Source organism: Hevea brasiliensis, chromosome 5 (genome assembly GCF_030052815.1).
Source record: "Hevea brasiliensis isolate MT/VB/25A 57/8 chromosome 5, ASM3005281v1, whole genome shotgun sequence".
NCBI lineage: Eukaryota > Viridiplantae > Streptophyta > Magnoliopsida > Malpighiales > Euphorbiaceae > Hevea > Hevea brasiliensis.
Genome location: NC_079497.1, coordinates 2,531,520 through 2,549,147, shown reverse-complemented (window position 1 = coordinate 2,549,147; position 17,628 = coordinate 2,531,520). Strand labels below are relative to the sequence as shown.

Below are 17,628 nucleotides of genomic sequence, written 5' to 3'. Positions count from 1 at the left end.
ATCTGGCAGACGTTATCAGAGGTACATTTCTATTTATAATACCTTTGTATATGTATTGATAGACCTTGATTCTACTCATTACTATATATGTATTGTGTCACACCTTATCCCTCATTACTACTCATTACTATAAGGCATAACATGATCCCGTAGTATATCTAATGAATTACCGAACTTCACCTATCGATAACCCATTAAATACACTACAATGGATTTCAAAATAACTTTCTTACTTTTTGAAGGTGGTGAGCATTTCTAGCAGGTATTAAAAACTTTTAATTGACGTTTAAAAGTTAGGTAAAATTTTTGTCCATTTTTATTTTTTAGCAAATTTTGAAAAAATTTTGACAGAGTGCTGGCTGTAATTGAGAAAATAAAAAATTTTGACTTGTAGAAAATACTTTCAAATATTTCACTTCATCAAAATCAACCACCAACACAACTCAATTCAATACAAATTTATTCCATTTCCACAATTCAATGTAAATTTCCACAATTCATAATTCTCGACTCAAATATTTTCAAAAATAACATTGAATAATTTCATTTACATTCTAATAAAAAAAAATTGATTTACATTCATCAATCTAAATTTACATCAGAAAATCCAAAATATTTTATTACAAGTTTTGTACAACTACTCAAGACCAATTTACAACATGTACATGCAGTCACATATATCAAAATAAATATGTACAATAAGGGTATAAGGTAATACCCGACAAAAGATCCAAAGGTAGTACTATGATCCTCGGCAATTCACTCGGCTGCTTTACCAGTTTCTTTATCTGAGATAGCAATAAAAAGCCATCGTTGAGTACAATGACTCAGTGGTACACAACATACTAAAAATACTAATTTAAGCATAAATTAAATCACACTTATCCAAATATAGTAATGAAAATGGTATATAGATACAAAACACAATTTAAAATTTTAGTCAAATAATTTTTCACTTCAGAAGTCACTAAACAAATTTTATAAAAACATACAATCATATCATGTCATTAATATATTGTTCATCTCAATAGCCAGATACTTATGAGGCATACCAAGGCCAGCTAGCTCAAACTATGGGTACCCATTCAAATTTCTTCCTCTACTGGCACACACCTCAACACTTTAGCCAGAGAGGGAATTCAAAACTATTTCCTCCCGCTAGTCATGCTAGTGAGGCATTCAGATATATAGTCATGACACTGTGGTTTCAAAACTATCTTAACAACTTTCTAAACATTTATTCGTAATTCATCACATACCACTAAATTTTTCAACAATTTAGGTCAAAAGCATATTGTTCCATTAAATCACAATTTCCAATATAAATAAGTTACAATTTATTCATTTAAAACAATTTGCCAAAGAAAATTTACAGAAAAATTCTATGTTGTGCACAAACCTCGTGCGAGTCGCCTCTAGGCCATGACTCGATGTTTTTTTTCCTTTTTCTGTATTCTTTTCAACTGAAGCACACAAGTTGCAGTGTTTCAGTATCACAACTTATAATAAATTCAACAATAAATTTACATCTACTTATTTCTAGTCCTAATATGCTTAAATTAACTTTCTTTAAAATTTGTATTTCGGGATTACTATTCATGTCAAAATGTTGACTTTCTTATACTTAATAGGTATGGAAATTTCAATTACACTCACATACCACATTTTGGGTACCTAATTTGTTAGTTTTGGTTGCCCTTTTAATTTTTTTTTTTTAGTCTCTTAATGACAATTTCAAATTTTCAGTTTTTGTACCCTGTTTTGCATTATTCCATTGGTCTAGTTACTGTGAGAATTTGGATAAGTGTCCTTCAAAGTTGTTCCTTATTGTCTTATCCTTAATTCCCTTTTTGAATCACCTCATTTGGAGTTTTGTAGCCCAAGATATGGCCATTTTACTAAAACTGGCCGGATTAGTGTTACCCAGAATTTCTGAGCACCTAATTGGTTCTGGTAGTTTTGGACCACTAACTTTGGGTGACAATTTTACTTGGTTAAGGGTAGAATTTGGGTTGTGTTCTCCATAAAAGTTGTATTTCTATGTCATACCTTTCCAATGCCACAAAAATCAGGTCATTTGGACATGTCTAGCCCAAGTTATGGCCAAATGAACAAACAATGCTCCTTTAGTCATTTTGGTACAGTGACAGTGCACATTACCCGGATTTGACCTAATTGTTCACTATGTTAATGTCATTTTCTAAGCATTGTTTCTCCATGAAAAATGTGTCATTATGTGTCTATTTTCATTCTAAATTGACGCCACACCAATTGAATTGGTAAATTTTCAATTTTGATCCCTGAAAGGAACCTAGGTCAAGCTGCCAGATTAGGAACCCTACCCAATCCAAATTGCATTTTAATTCTACCAATTCCAATACATCACAATTGGTCCCAAGTGACCATTTCTAACCTCAATTAAGGTCATTTTCATCAATTGACCATTTCCTTCAATTTTTCTCCCAATTTCAAGAGGCTTAAGAACCCTAATTCCTCAATTGTGTAATATAATGAAATTAAAGTGCATAGATCTTGTTTACATGCTTAATTCAACTAAATTAACACTTTAATTTCATCAAATTCTTGCAATTCCATTTCCCTCTATTGCTGGTCCCATAATGGTTTTTGTTTGATTTTAAATTAAATTCTAAGTGAACTAAAAACATAGAAATTAAACAACAAAATTCAAGTTTACTTACTAACCTCAACTTTAATTTCTAATTCTCCAAATTCTTCAATTTCTCCTTCCTTTTTCTTCTTTAATCTTCTTTTCTAGTTGAGATAACAAGGTTTTATGGAAAATTTTAGGAAAATTTAGGGTTAATTGATGGGATCAAAAGCTTGAATCAAGCTTTAATGGAAGGTTATCAATGGAGGTGGGGTGAAGGAGGGTCTCAGCCAAGTTGATGGGAAGAGAAGAAAGTAATTTTCCTTTTTAATTTTTTTTTGTATTTATGTGTAATTATGTGTATTTGACTTGGTCAAAAAAATTGGGTAATTAAAATTTAATTTTGACATCATTCATGATGTCACCAAAGTGAGGTAATAATTCAATTTTCTTTACTTTTTCTTTTTCTTTAATTATTTAATAGTTCTTTAATTTAATTCTCAATTCTGAAATTTTTTTTTTTTCGATTTTATTGGGCAGTTAGGTCAGGAGTCACCTCTAGGGGTGATTTGACCAAATTGCCCCTTGCCGATCTGATTCAATTTGTAAGTAATTCGATATTTCTTCTGGATTTCTGACCTAATTATTTGACCTACTTATCAACTCTTTTTTATGATTTTCTCTTTTCCACTAGGTTTGCAATAGTCCTTAGGATCGCAGCGTCATAATTTTTGGTTCAAAATTAGGGTTAGGACTGACCTCACAGTCACTTCTCAGTAAGGTCATCCATCGATGTAACCCTCGACTCATTTAATTTTTTATGCTTTGTTTTTCTTATTTATACTTAACCTTCTAGTCAGCACTATTTGTTTTCATTCTAGACTTTCCTAGATGTCTTAAATGTGGTTCTAATTCCCTTAATTATCTGGACCGACACTGATCACCAGAACAGTAAAATATACCAGGCTATGCTTAAAGGGGTGTTACACATTGTACTCCTGTTGATAGAGAGATACAGATAGATGGGTTAGAAGAGGACATACTTGTCACTAACCCTTTAGGCCATAGGGTGATGGTAGATTACCAGCTAAAAAGGATTCACATTAAAGATAGCGAATGAAGATGAGAAGGAGACTGTATATGAGATGAAAGAAGATGGGTGCAGAACTGGTTGAGGATAAGATTGTAGAGCCAGATCTAGTAAGACAGACTAAGGAGAAATTGAAGCATCATAACACAGAGAAGGTGACATGGGAGAGCAAGGAGACGATGAGGCAGTAGTTTCCTTAGCTTCTCATCTGAGGAAATTTTCAAGGACGAAATTTTTATTTAGAGGGAAAGAATTATAATGCCCTCACTTTAGATAGTCCGTACATTCTACTGTTCCGATGACTAACGTCTATTCGGACAGCCAGGATGTCTGGAACTACACTCAAACTAGAGTGAGGAGACATAAATTGATTGAATAAAGACCAAGTAAAATTAAGGAAAAATAAAAGAAATGAAATGCCAATAGGTTAAAAAACCTAAGGTTCCGGCGATGGGTGACCTTACTGGGAAGCAGCTGTGGGTTCAGTTGCCAACCCCAGACTCATGGGGAATCCTCTGAAATAAATATTGGGACTTAATTGAAAGATTTATGAGGTTTAAATATCAAGGAGATACAAGAAAATTTATGCTAATCTGTAAAGATACTTATAACTCGATGAACACAACGAAAGACATTTTGGTCATTTCACCATCAGTGTCGAATCTTGACCTAAATATCAATAAAAAAGAGTGAGAATAAAACATTAAAAATAAATTAAAATAATCAATTGTATTATGGAAAAGAGAAAAGAAAGAAAAGAAAAATGAAATTGAATTATGACATAAGCCTTACCTCATAATAACCTAAGCATGACTTAGGCTTGATGACAAAATGACCTTATTAAAAACTTACTACAATTACATAGGATAAATATAAATACATATGGACAAATTACAATAATTAAAGTCATCTTCTTCCTTCCTTACTTCATTTGGCCGAACCCCACAGCTCTTCTTCCACCATTTTTTTTCAAGCTTTCAAGCTTGAATTTCCCTCCATTCTCACCCTAAAACCCAAACTTGTCTTCACTAAAAATTGCTCCTATACCTTGGAAAAGCTATTGGCAGCCAATAGACCTGATAGACATACGGATGTATACATAATAGACATACGGATGTCTAACTAGTATACTCCTATGTATCCAATTTTTATAGTTTATTATAGGTTACTTGGGCACTGATATGAATTTCATAAGACTGAATATGAAATAAATGAGCAGAGAAGATCCCAATAAACTTATTTGCTCCCAAAGTTCAATAAACATGTAAATGACTCAAAATTCATGAATTCCACATTTTTATGAAATTATACATGAAATAATTATTTTTAATTAGTTAGTTTATTCTACTTTAATTTATGCACCACTAAGCATTATACTTAGCATATTGGTTTTTTCATCGCGTAGGTATTGGTGAGCAGGACCAGTCCAGACAGTGAGTTAGAGCAGACTTTGCAGTAGTGTGATGTGTCACCTTAGCAGACTATTTTTGGTAGGTCCATGTGTATTTAGCTTTTGTGTTTTGCTCATTGTACATAAATGGGACATGTAATTAAATTTTGGGATTATATAACAGTTTGTAAATATTGTACATGACTTGATATGAATGAAACGAAATGTTTTTATTTGAAATGAATATAAGAAATCTATATGAGCAAACAAAAATATGATATGATGCATAGAAAAATGGTATGACATATGAAACTATTTTGACAAGTAAATAGTGAAACCCGTCAAACGCTAATAAAACAGAGGAGACTCTGTCCGGGTCTCCATAAAAAAAAAATAAAAAGTGATAAAAAAATTTTCAACGCATGGGATAATATGAATAATGGAATTTAAATTAATAATATACACGATAAGACAAGATAGCGTGCTTCGGCACTGAATGTGGCACACCTTGCTCGGCTATACTGTAGACGGGTAAGAGGCATCACAGATGAGATAGAAGGAGTTGGAGAGACAATATCCACATCATGCCATTCCAAAATGGATGATAAATCAAAATTTTTATACAAATGTCACTCCTACTATTAGAGGAATTATTGATGCTCAAACTAAATGAGAGTTCATCATAAAGCAAGAAGATAAAGCTTATGAACTTTTAGAGAAAATTGCAAAGAATAATCATCTTTGGAGTAGTCCAAGAGGGCCAGCTCCAATACAAAAGAGACAAGCTGCTGGAATGTACGATCTTGATCAATTTAATATGATCAAAGCCAAATTTGATGCACTTATAAAAGTTTTGGCAAAGAAAATGGAAGATTTAAGTATGCTGGTTACTTCATCATCCTTGGGACATTCTCAATAAGTTGCTTATGTAGAAGGAAATACCAGCTGTGGAGCAGATTTTGGTGATAAGCTGCCTATGTGGGGAATAATGGAAACAAGTAGGTGGGCAACCCCTATTCTCAAACATATAATCCAGCCTAAAGGAATCATCCTATTTTTTCATGGGAAAATCAGCAGCAAGGAATCATCCCAATTTTTCAACCACAGCAACAAGGAAATCCCTATCAGCAGAATAGGCAACCATTAGCTAATTTTCAGCAAAGGAATACACATCCTGCACCTCCACCTAGACAGCAAGAGCAAGGTTCTACTACTGAAGCACTATTGCAACAAATTCTTGCCAATCAAACTAAGCAAGATGAAGAGATGAGAGAAATGAAAGTAAGATTGGAGCAACTGCAGACATTTAACAGAATATTAGAGAACCAGATTGCACAACAAGCATCCTTTTCAGGTACCAAGTCTATGGGAAAGCTTCCAAGTCAGCCAGAAAACCCAAGGGAACAATGTCAAGCCATCACATTAAGGAGTGGGAAGATAGTAAACAATGAATAGAACAAAAAAGTGAAAAGAGAGAAAAGGGAAAAGATGTTGAGGGAGATGAAAAACAAGAGAATGAAAAAGAAGAGAATTCCAGAAGAAGTAAAGAAGAAGTTGAAGAGAAAAAAGAGAAGTATATATCTCTGGAGCCTTACAAGCCACAACTTCCTTTTTCACAAAGATTTCAAAAAGCCAAACTTAACAAGTAATTTGGGAAGTTTTTAGAGGTCTTGAAGAAACTATACATAAATGTGCCTTTCATTGATGCTCTTTCACAAATGCCCTCTTATGCAAAATTTTTGAAGGAAATACTCTCGAATAAGAGAAGATTATGAGACTGTAGCTCTGACAGAAGAGTGTAGTGCCATACTTTAAAGGAAGCTCCCTCATAAGCTTAAAGATCTGATAAGTTTTTCAATTTTATGCCATATTGGGGAGTCATGTTCTACAAAAGCTCTATGTGATTTAGGGGCTAGTGTTAGCCTTATGCCCTTCTCTGTCTATGAAAAGCTCAACATGGGAGATCTTAAACCAACCCACATCTCTCTTTAGTTGGCTGACAGATCAATTAATATCTGGAAGGGATTTTAGAGAATGTGCCTTTGAAGGTTGGAAAGTTCTACATACCAGTTGATTTTGTCATCTCGGACATGGAAGAAGATGCTAATATTCCAATTATTCTTGGGAGGCCTTTCTTAGCTACAGCAAGTGCACTAATTGATGTCAAAGGTGAAAAATTAACACTTAGAGTTGGGGATGATCAACTAGTGTTCAACATTAATAACACCATGAAGAAACATCATTCTGAAGCTGATTCTTATTTGAGAATTGATATCATTGATGAGCTTGTTGAGGAGCATTTCAAAAAGAGATATCCGAAAGATCCACTTGAAAATTGCTTAGTTCATGGAGGAAGCATAGATCATGATAATCCTCATGTGGCTGCATTTACTCAACACTTGGAGAGCAGTCCACCATTTATCTCAGCATCAGTTTTACAGCTTGCATAAGTGGAAAAAGTTAAATTTAAGCAACCATCATTCAAGAAAAAAGATGCATCTAAGGTAGAACTTAAGCAACTTCCTTCTCAGCGTAGGTATGAATTTCTTGGCCCCAATGAAACTTATCCTGTAATTGTTAATGCAAATTTAAGCACTTTAGAGATTGATAAGTTGTTAAGAGTGTTAAGGTAATATAGGAAGGTTTTGGAATACACAATAGATGACATTAAGGGAATAAGTCCAAATTTTTGCATGCATAGAATTATCTAGGAGGAAAATTGTAGACCATCTATTGACAATCAGAGGAGATTAAACCCAAATATGAAAGAAGTGGTTAAAAAGGAAATTCTAAAGTTGCTTGATGCAGGAATAATATATCCTATCTCAGACAGTACATGGGTGAGTTCAGTGCATGTGGTCCCTAAAAAAAGTGAAATAACAGTGGTTAAAAATGAAAATAATGAATTAATTCCCGCTAAAACAGTGTCTAGTTGGTGAATGTGTAAATATTACAAAAAATTGAATAATGCCACTAGAAAAGATCATTTTTCACTTCCCTTCATTGATCAAATGTTAGAAAGACTGGTTAGACATTCTCATTTTTGCTATTTAGATGGATATTTGGGGTTTTTCCAAATTTCTATCCTTCCAAAAGATCAAGAGAAAACCACTTTTACTTGTCCATATGGAACTTTTTCCTATAGAAAAATGCCATTTTGGCTATGTAATGCCCCAGCCACTTTTCAAAGGTGCATGATGGCAATATTCTCAGATCTCATTGAAGATATAATGAAGGTTTTTATGGATGACTTTTCTATTTATGGATCTTCATTTGACAATTGCTTGGCTAATCTTTCTACAGTTTTGTAGCATTGTGCAGACATTGACTTAGTTTTAAACTGGGAAAAGTGTCATTTCATGGTTCAGAAAGAGATAGTGCTTGGATATTTGGTGTCTAGCAGGAGAATAGAGGTCGATAAAGCTAAGGTTGAAGTCATAAAAAAGATGCCCCCCGCCAACTAATGTCAAGGAGTTCGAAGTTTTTTAAGACATGCTAGGTTCTACAAAAGCTTTATTAAAGATTTTTCTAAAATAGCTAAACCTTTGTCTAACTTACTAAGTCATGATACACCATTTGTATTTGACCAAAAGTGTTTGAATGCCTTTTGCAGGTTAAAGGAAGCTCTTATTACTACACCAATCATGTAACCACCTGATTGGAGTCTTCCTTTTGAAATTATGTGTGATACTAGCCATTATGCAATTGGAGCTGTTCTTGGCCAGAGAAAAGATAAGAAGGCTTATGCTATTTACTATGCTATTAGAACACTGGATAAGGCTTAGATCAATTATGCAACTACTGAAAAGGAATTCCTAGCAGTTTTTTTGCATTAGAAACATTAAAAATCATTTTCCCTTGCATTTTCTAAGTTTACAATGTGATTTTACCAATCTTTGTTTCTGCCGAATTGTGCACAGGCAAACCGCATAGTCTGTGCAATTTTCAGGTTTCATTTCTGCCTTATTTTTCATTCTTGTCGAAACCTGCACAACTTAGTGCATAACTTGTGCAACTTCGCATCACTCAACTTCCTGTCATTTCATTTTTGCTGAAACTTGCAGAAGGACCCACATAACTTGTGCACCTTCATATTTACCCTATGCAAGAACCTGCATACCTTGTGCAAATCTCAAAAAAAAAAAAAATTACACAACCCTAACTTCCCATTTCCCACCTTCTCGATATTACTATTCACGATACCCCACTCTCCATTTTTCTCAGCATTATGTTTATCCCTTTTCCCATTTTCTTGCAACCCTAAACCCTAATTCCTTCCCATTTCTTTTTTTTTTTCTTCTATTTTTTCCTTCTCTATCGATTTCCCAACCTCCATGGAAACACCACCTCATTCCCCTCGCAGCTTCCTTCCTTTCCAAATCACCCCTCTGGCCGTCCAACTAGCTAACCCTGAATCCCATTCTCCTCAACAACCCCCTCCTCCCACCTCAACTTTGACCACCTACAAAAGAAAAATACGGTCAAAGAGTACTCGCCCCATCCCATTCTCGCCTCTAACCACAAAGAGGACAGAACCACCACCTGCCACCCCAAGTTCTGAACCTCTATCCAAAACCCTTAAAATGGCCACTTCCAAATCCAAGGGTTCCAGCACCTCCACTCCTAGCCAACAAGCTAAGTCTCCTTCTTTAAGCAAGAAGAAACCTTCTGTGACAACTACATAGGTAATCAAATTACCTTGGCCTCTTCTTGATGCTACACATAAAGCCAATTTTGGAAGTTTTGGATAAAGGGTTTTGGAATGATGGACAATTTTGGAAGGTCATTACCAACCAATCACAAGGTTTTCACGCTGGTAGATGAAAAATATCCCAAATAACAGACCCAACCCTAGATTTATCCATAGGCTTATCACTAGTACAATCTTGGGCCGAGGGACTAGCTCTGGTGTTGTGGGAAAAACTAACCTCTTTATGCTTTAGTGTGCTTTCCACAAAGTCAAATTAGCTCCTGGGTATTTTCTTTTGTGAACATGTGTTGCACATTGCTAGTAAAACCACAGGTGCTATTGTAATAGGCGGAATGATAACTGTTCTAGCCAAACACTTTGGCTTTGACCCATAGGAGCATCCCTTACCTGTCATTACAAACACACTCTTTTTCGATGCCCCTTATCTATTTAAAACTGGAATGAACTTGTCATCCACTGAATCTGCATAGCTAGAGGTCCCTTTTGCATAACCAGTAACAAAACCAACAGAACCAGAAATTCCTTCTACACAGTTAGTTCCACCAGCAGCTTCACAGCCAGCACCATCTGCAGCAGGGCTTTCTTCCTCCATAGAACATCCCCCATTTAACACCAAGGCACTATTTACTTATCTGGAGAAGCTTAGTGATGACATTTATTTTATGGATAGGAAGCTTGACTCTGGACTTGATAACCTTAAAAACTGATATGATCATCTTTGTGACCTCATCATGGAGACTAGGGATAAGCAGAACCAGTTGAAAGAAATGATGAAGCAGCTTATGACTTTTCTAGGCATGCTACCTCCACCTCCATCCTAGCCACCACCTCAACAGCTCACCCCCCATCCAGTTCAGCAGTAGATTCTTTAGACAAGGGCAAAGCCATAGAAATATATTGACTCTTGATATGTTCTTGTTTAACTTCCAGTAGTTTTTCCCTTTATATATAGTGTTTACATTTTTATAGTTGCTGGAACAAATTTAGTTTGCTGAACAAATTGAATGGATATTAACTTTGGTTTTTGGTCATTTCTAAATGATTTTGATGTCCATTTGTGCATACTTGTTTATATTTCTTCTTGATACACAATTGTTTCCAACTATTTTTCTGTTATATAACTTTGCTGTAGCTTTTTAGTATATTGCATAGCTTGTGCAATTGTTTATGCAACTCATTTCAAAGTCATATATCCTGCACAACTTGTGCAATCTGCTTATGCAATTGTTTTACAAAGCATTAATGCTACATAGCCTATGTAGTTTGCTTATGCAATATGCATCTTCTCCTATATTTTCATTTCAGCTGTTAAATTACTACCCTATGCTAGGTACCCTTTCACCCTTGCTTTTTAATTCACTTATGATTGGTTATTCATCTTCAATTTGAGTTTTACCATGCAATACTTTTGACATTGAGGATAATGTCCAATTTTAAGTTTTGAGGTATATATAAGATTTTTGCTTATTTTTGCTCAAAAAAAAATTTTAGCATTTTTAGTCTAAGTGCATTTCATTTCATCCCATACTATACATACATCATACATTCATATTGTAAATATTTTATACGCATTTACATGCATACTACACTTCATATAGCAACCATATAGAAAATTTGCATATAAATTTCTTATATTTAGTTAATGCATTTTTTATTTTTAAGAACTATGCATTCACGAAATAAAATTTTGGCCAAGTCCTTTGACTTATGACAAGTTGCTTATAAGAGTGATTTAGCTTACCTTTGTTTGGGTTTGTGGATTGAAAGTTTCCTAAGAGATATAAAGTTTTGAAGTATTTATTCTTTGCTTATATCTTCTTAGTCAAAAAGCCACCTAACTAGTCATTTAGAGATTGGAGTATTTAGAAAGAGCTATAGGATAAAAAGCAGTCAAATGATATCTCACCAATCCTAGAATAAATTTTCTAAACCTTACAAGGTGAAATACCAGCAGCTTGTACTTGAAAAGAGAAATGGTTAGGCATTCTTTGATTAAAACTGTGACGCCCCTTACCCGTCTATTGTATAGCCGATCTTGTCTTGTCATGTCTATTGTAAATTTTAATGTCATTTAAATCAAGTAATTTATATATAGAAATTTTTTTTTTATATCTTATTTTTGTGGAGACCCGGACAGATCCTCCTCTATTTTATTAGCATCTGGCGGGTTCCACTATCACCTGTTAACATATTCATAGTCATCTCACATATTCCCATATCATATTCTCTTTTATCATATCATTCACAACTATTTATGAGATCTCAAAATGAAGTGTCATCTATTGCATTTATATGGAAATTCATAGATAATAAATTATAAGTTTTCATTTCAAGTCCAAAATGAAATACATCATAAACTATTAATTACATCATGACTAAACATATTGAATCAAAATACTAGTCTATACATGGGCCCTACCAAAATACAAGACAAGTGAGGTGACTCTGGACAATGGCAGATCTAATCAGAGCTCTGTCAGTGCACTATTGGTGCTGCTGCTGCGGCTGCTGGGACTGATCTCCAGTACCTATGTGATGGAAAACCACCGCTCTAAGCATAACGCTTAGTGGTGCATAATTTATAATAACAATAATTTAATAATTTGAAATAATATATGCAACTCATAATTTCTGAGTCTTTTACATTTTTATTTCTCTTTGAAAATAATTAACATTATCGGGATCTTTTATGATTACTTATTGTATTGTAAGTCTTAATTAATTTTTTTTTTTCAGTGCCCAAGAAACCTATAACAAATTATAAAAGCTGGATGCACGGGTGTATACTGGTTAGACAGCCATATGTCTATCGCCTGTCGTGCACGAGGCCACCGTCGCACGAGACTCCATCGAGCTTGTAAAGCCAGAAATAAAGTAGGCACAATGGCCATTAAGTAGGCATATAGCCTGTAGAACAATTATACTAGACATATATTGTCAGTTCATGATTTTCTCGATAGGCAGTACTGCTATCTGTAGTCCCTAATTGGTATACCAATTTATCCAACTAAATAAATAAGTCTAGGTATACTATGGGTAATTAAACATTTTTAATTAATTTAGCACTATTCACTGTTACTATTTTCTAGTACTGTTCATTGGTACCATTAATTTCATATTATTAGGACATTAGTCCTAATTTACATATTCATATCATTTTTAATATTAAATTTTCCTTATGAGTATTTTAATTATCCTATATAGCATTTTTCTCCATGAACCTTTCTTTACGTTCATGTTGGTGTGTTATCTTTATCTAGGAATTTGACTAGGTTAGGATGTCTATTTAGTCACACTTCCTTCATAACAATTGCTCCTCTATGTTTAAACTTGAATTTCAGTTTTTGAATCACTGAATTTGGGGTTATAGAACTCAAGTTATGGTCAAAATACCAAGGAATAGTATTTTGGGACAATTTCTGGGTTGGTAGTTTTAGTGACTAAACTTGTGCTAACAATTTGATTTAGTTAAAGGAAAAACTGGATTAAGTGATCTTCATGAAAAGTGTAGCCCTATGTCTAAACTTTCTATTGGTGAAATTTTAGGTCATTTGGACCAGTATAGAGAGAGTATGACTAAATGAACACGTACTGTTCATTTGGTCATTTTCTGGGTTGGCAGTTTCAGTGACCCAAATTGTGCAAACAATTTGAATTGGTTAAAGGAAAAATTGGGTTAAGTGGTCTTCATGAAAAGTGTATCCCTATGTCTAAACTTTTCATTGGTAAAATTTTAGATAATTTGGACTAATCTAGAGAGAGTTATGACCAAATGAACATGTACTATTCATTTGGTCATTTTCTGGGTTGACAGTTTTGGTGATCCAACTTGTGCTAAAAATTTGAATTGGTTAAAGGCAAAACTGGGTTAAGTGGTCTTCATGAAAAGTGTAGCCCTATGTCTAAACTTTCCATTGTTGAAATTTTAGGTCATTTGGACCAGTATAGAGAGAGTTATGACCAAATGATTATTCATTTGGTCATTTTCTGGGTTGACAGTTTCAGTGACCTAAATTGTGCTAATAATTTGAATTGGTTAAAGGTAAAACTGGATTAAGTGATCTTCATGAAAAGTATATTCCTATGTCTAAACTTTCTATTGGTGAAATTTTAGGTCATTTGGACAAGTATAGAGAGAGTTATGACCAAATGAACACGTACTATTCATTTGGTCATTTTCTGGGTTGGCAGTTTCAGTGACCCAACTTGTGCTAACAATTTGAATTGGTTAAAGGCAAAACTGGGTTAAATGGTCTTCATGAAAAGTGTAGCCCTATTTGTAAAATTTCCATTGGTGAAATTTTAGGTTATTTGGACTATAATAGAGAGAGTTATGACCAAATGAACACATTGGTCATTTTCTAGGTTGGGTTGCAGGGTAATCCGGATTTAGGCAGTATTTAGGTCAACTTTTGGATAGAATTTGGACATGGTTTCTTCATAGAATATGGGCTATTTTGGGTCTAGTTTCACCTCCAATTGGCCTCATACCAATTGGGGTCACACAATTTCATTTATGGCCTAAAATATATACTGCCCTCAACAAACACAACATGCAGAAAATAACACTTCCAATAATTCATTTCTCCTCCAACTTCCTTACTTCAATTTGACATTCAAGGCACTTCTAAATATCATCAACACATCTCAACAATTCCAATTGTATGGTGTAATACAAAAATACCAAAGTTAGGTCAAACCCTAACTCACAATTTCAACCTCATAAAATCTCAATGTAAATCAACTTCTAATACTTATAAATGCATCAACCAACATCATTAAATCACTTGATATACATCATAGTCATTAAAAACTATCACTCACCATGGGTATCAAAAATTCACTCCCCTCATAAACTCACCTATTTCTTTTAGTTTCTTACAAATTTCACTTCATTTTAACCTTAACTCAAGGATTAATAAAGGAAGAAAGGAAGATTAGGCACTAACCTCTTGGGTAACTTGTTAAACTTCAACTTTTCTTCTTCTTTTCACTATCAATGGCTTTCTTATGAAGTGGGCTAACTTTTTAATGAAGGGGACTATGGGTTTTGGGGAGGAGAAAGCTTGGAAAATCAAACTTTAAGGAGAACAAAAATAGATGGAGAGAGCTCCCATGGTGGACTATTCAAAGAGAGGGAGAGAGAGAAGAGAGGTGAGGAAGATGACTTATGGTAGGTAGATTTTGTCTCTTGTGTCATACATATTGTTATACTCATTTTATATAGACATTTTAGGGTAGTTTTGCATCCATTTTGCCCTTATATTTTAGTATATTCTATGTTTTTAGCTTTATTTTAGCTTATTTGTTAACTTTAGATACTTTATATTTGATTTTCGTAATTTTGTTGTTTTTGATAGTATTTTGTAGCAAATCAAGGATCAATGAGTGCATTAGGAAGTGATTTGAAGAAATTTGGATTCCTTTAAACATGGAGGAAAGTTGAAGAAATCAAGCCCTGAAAGAGCAAGTTAGCCGAAATTTGCTTGAGACTCTGCTTAAGATCCTACTTAGGGTAAAGCGGCAGTGCTTAAGGTGCAACACAAGTCAAGCATGAGCAGAAAAGTCTATTTTACTCTAAGTCTACCGAGATCACGAGGGTCCGCTTAACCTTAGCATGCATAAGCGACTGTCGAAATTTGCTAAGAAGTCGCTAGGGTTAAGCCGAACCCTAAGCAGACTGCCCAAAACGTGAAAAATGCTGCTGACTTGGATAATTTTACACCTCATTTCCTATCCACTCCTTGGCTCTTATTTACTTTTAGGGCAACTTTTTGGGACTATATAAATTCATCATTTCTTAATTTTTGCCACAAGAGGAAAGGGAGGAAAAACAAAAGGAAAGAAAATTTAATAGAGAGGGAGAGGAGACGCCATTTCTTTTGGAGAGGAGCTGCTGCAACCATTTTTGGAGCTCCAGAAACCAGAGTTTTGGGTTCTTCTACCTGGGTTTTTCTATTTTGGTCCTCTTATCATATTTTTCTTTACTTTTCCATCAATCTTTCTTGTAAATACCATCATGAGTGAGTAGACTCTTTAGATTTCAGAGTTGGGAAACATGTTTTAGATTAATTTGTGGATTTGGATTGGATATTTCCTTATTTTACATAAATATGAGTTTTGATTCTTTCCTTGTGTGCTTGATTTACTTGCCTAATGTTGGTACCCATTGGGTATTGTGTTAATCTTTGATTGAAGGACCGAAAGGTGAAAGTCATTGATAGATAATCAAGGATTGGAACTTAAAATCACCTAGATTTAGAAATAAACTAGGATTTTAAGAGGAATTAATTATTGGTTACAAAACTTAATAGGTTTTAAAATAATCAAATAACATACGAAAGTAGTTTTGGTTATTTTAGAACACACTTTGGTTTGCTTGAAAAAGATATCAAAGGAATTTAGAATCAATTTTCTTCAAACTCTATTTTTCCCTAAAAATTGGAATGCCCAAGACAAATCTCAATTAATCTATGCATAAACCCCAAACTCTGGAATCGCTTTTAACATAATTAGACTTTCATTTAAATTACCCATTATCAATTTAGTTTAATTGCAAACTAGATTTAGAATTTATTTACTTACTCTTCACATATTCCAATTAGATTAATCAATTTACTTCGCTCATTTACATTTACCATTCATTCATTAATCATTAACCCAAATAATCGCTTTATTCATAGTTTGGTACTCAAACTGCAAATCCTCGTGGGAACGATACTTGATTCATCACTTTATTACTTGAGACGACCCGTATACTTGCGGATTCGCCATATTAAGTTTTTGGCGCCGTTGCCGGGGATTTGATTTTTGTTTGATATTTAACAATTGTTTGTTTGGTTAATTTGGGCATTTTATTTTATTTTCTTTTTACCATTTTACTTTGAGAATTTGTTTAATTTGTTTTTCAGGTGCTTTATTTTATGAGAAGAACAAAAAGTGAAGAAATCAATTTTTTCTTTGATCCAGAAATAGAAAAGACAGCAAAAGCTTTAAGAGAAGAATCTAAAAGGAGAAAAGCTGAAATTAAAGCTCAACAACAACAAGAAAGAGCACAAGCAAGAGCAATTACAAGAAGAAATGGCCAACAACAATAACAACCGCTCTGTGAAGGATCATGCCTATCCTAACATTAGGGATTTCATGCCAAGTATCACAAGACCAAGAGTAGAAGTTAATAATTTTGAACTGAAACCTGCACTCTGTCAGATGGTACAACAATCACAATTTGTAGGAAATCCAAGTGAAAGTCCACATGTGCATCTAGCACACTTTCTTGAGATCAGTGATATGTTGAAGATAAATGGAGTTTCTGATGATGCAATTCGACTCAAATTATTTCCTTTTTCTTTGAAGGACCGAGCTAAAGAGTGGTTACATTCTTTGCCACCGGGTTCTATCACAACATGGGAAGAACTTTCTCAAGCATTTTTAACTCAATATTTTCCACCAAGCAAGACAGCTAAGCTAAGAAATGAGCTGACTTCTTTCAAACCTAGAGATGATGAGAGCTTGTATGAAGCATGGGAGAGGTACAAGGATTTGCAAAGGAGATGTCCACATCATGGGATTCCTAAGTGGATGCTTGTTCAACACTTTTACAATGGAGTTTCACCAGCTATTAGAAGTACAATTGATGCATCTTCTGGAGGTGATCTTATGGAGAAATCTGAAGATGAAGCTTTTTCTGCTCTTGATAAAATTGCTTATAACAACTACCAATGGATTTGTGAGAGGAATGAGATCAAGAAACTAGCTGGTATGTTCAAGCTTGATGCCATGAATATGATAAATGCTAAGTTTGATGCTTTGACAAGGAAAATGGACAA

At 34.1% G+C, this 17,628-nt stretch overlaps 1 non-coding gene across 1 annotated transcript; it reads right to left on the bottom strand.

Moving 5' to 3' along the window:
• Positions 1–17,263: 17,263 nt before the first annotated feature.
• Positions 17,264–17,370, bottom strand: LOC131180535 (small nucleolar RNA R71). The gene has a single exon (XR_009149302.1). It is a non-coding gene; the product is annotated as a small nucleolar RNA R71 (small nucleolar RNA).
• Between the last annotated feature and the right edge of the window lie 258 nt (positions 17,371–17,628).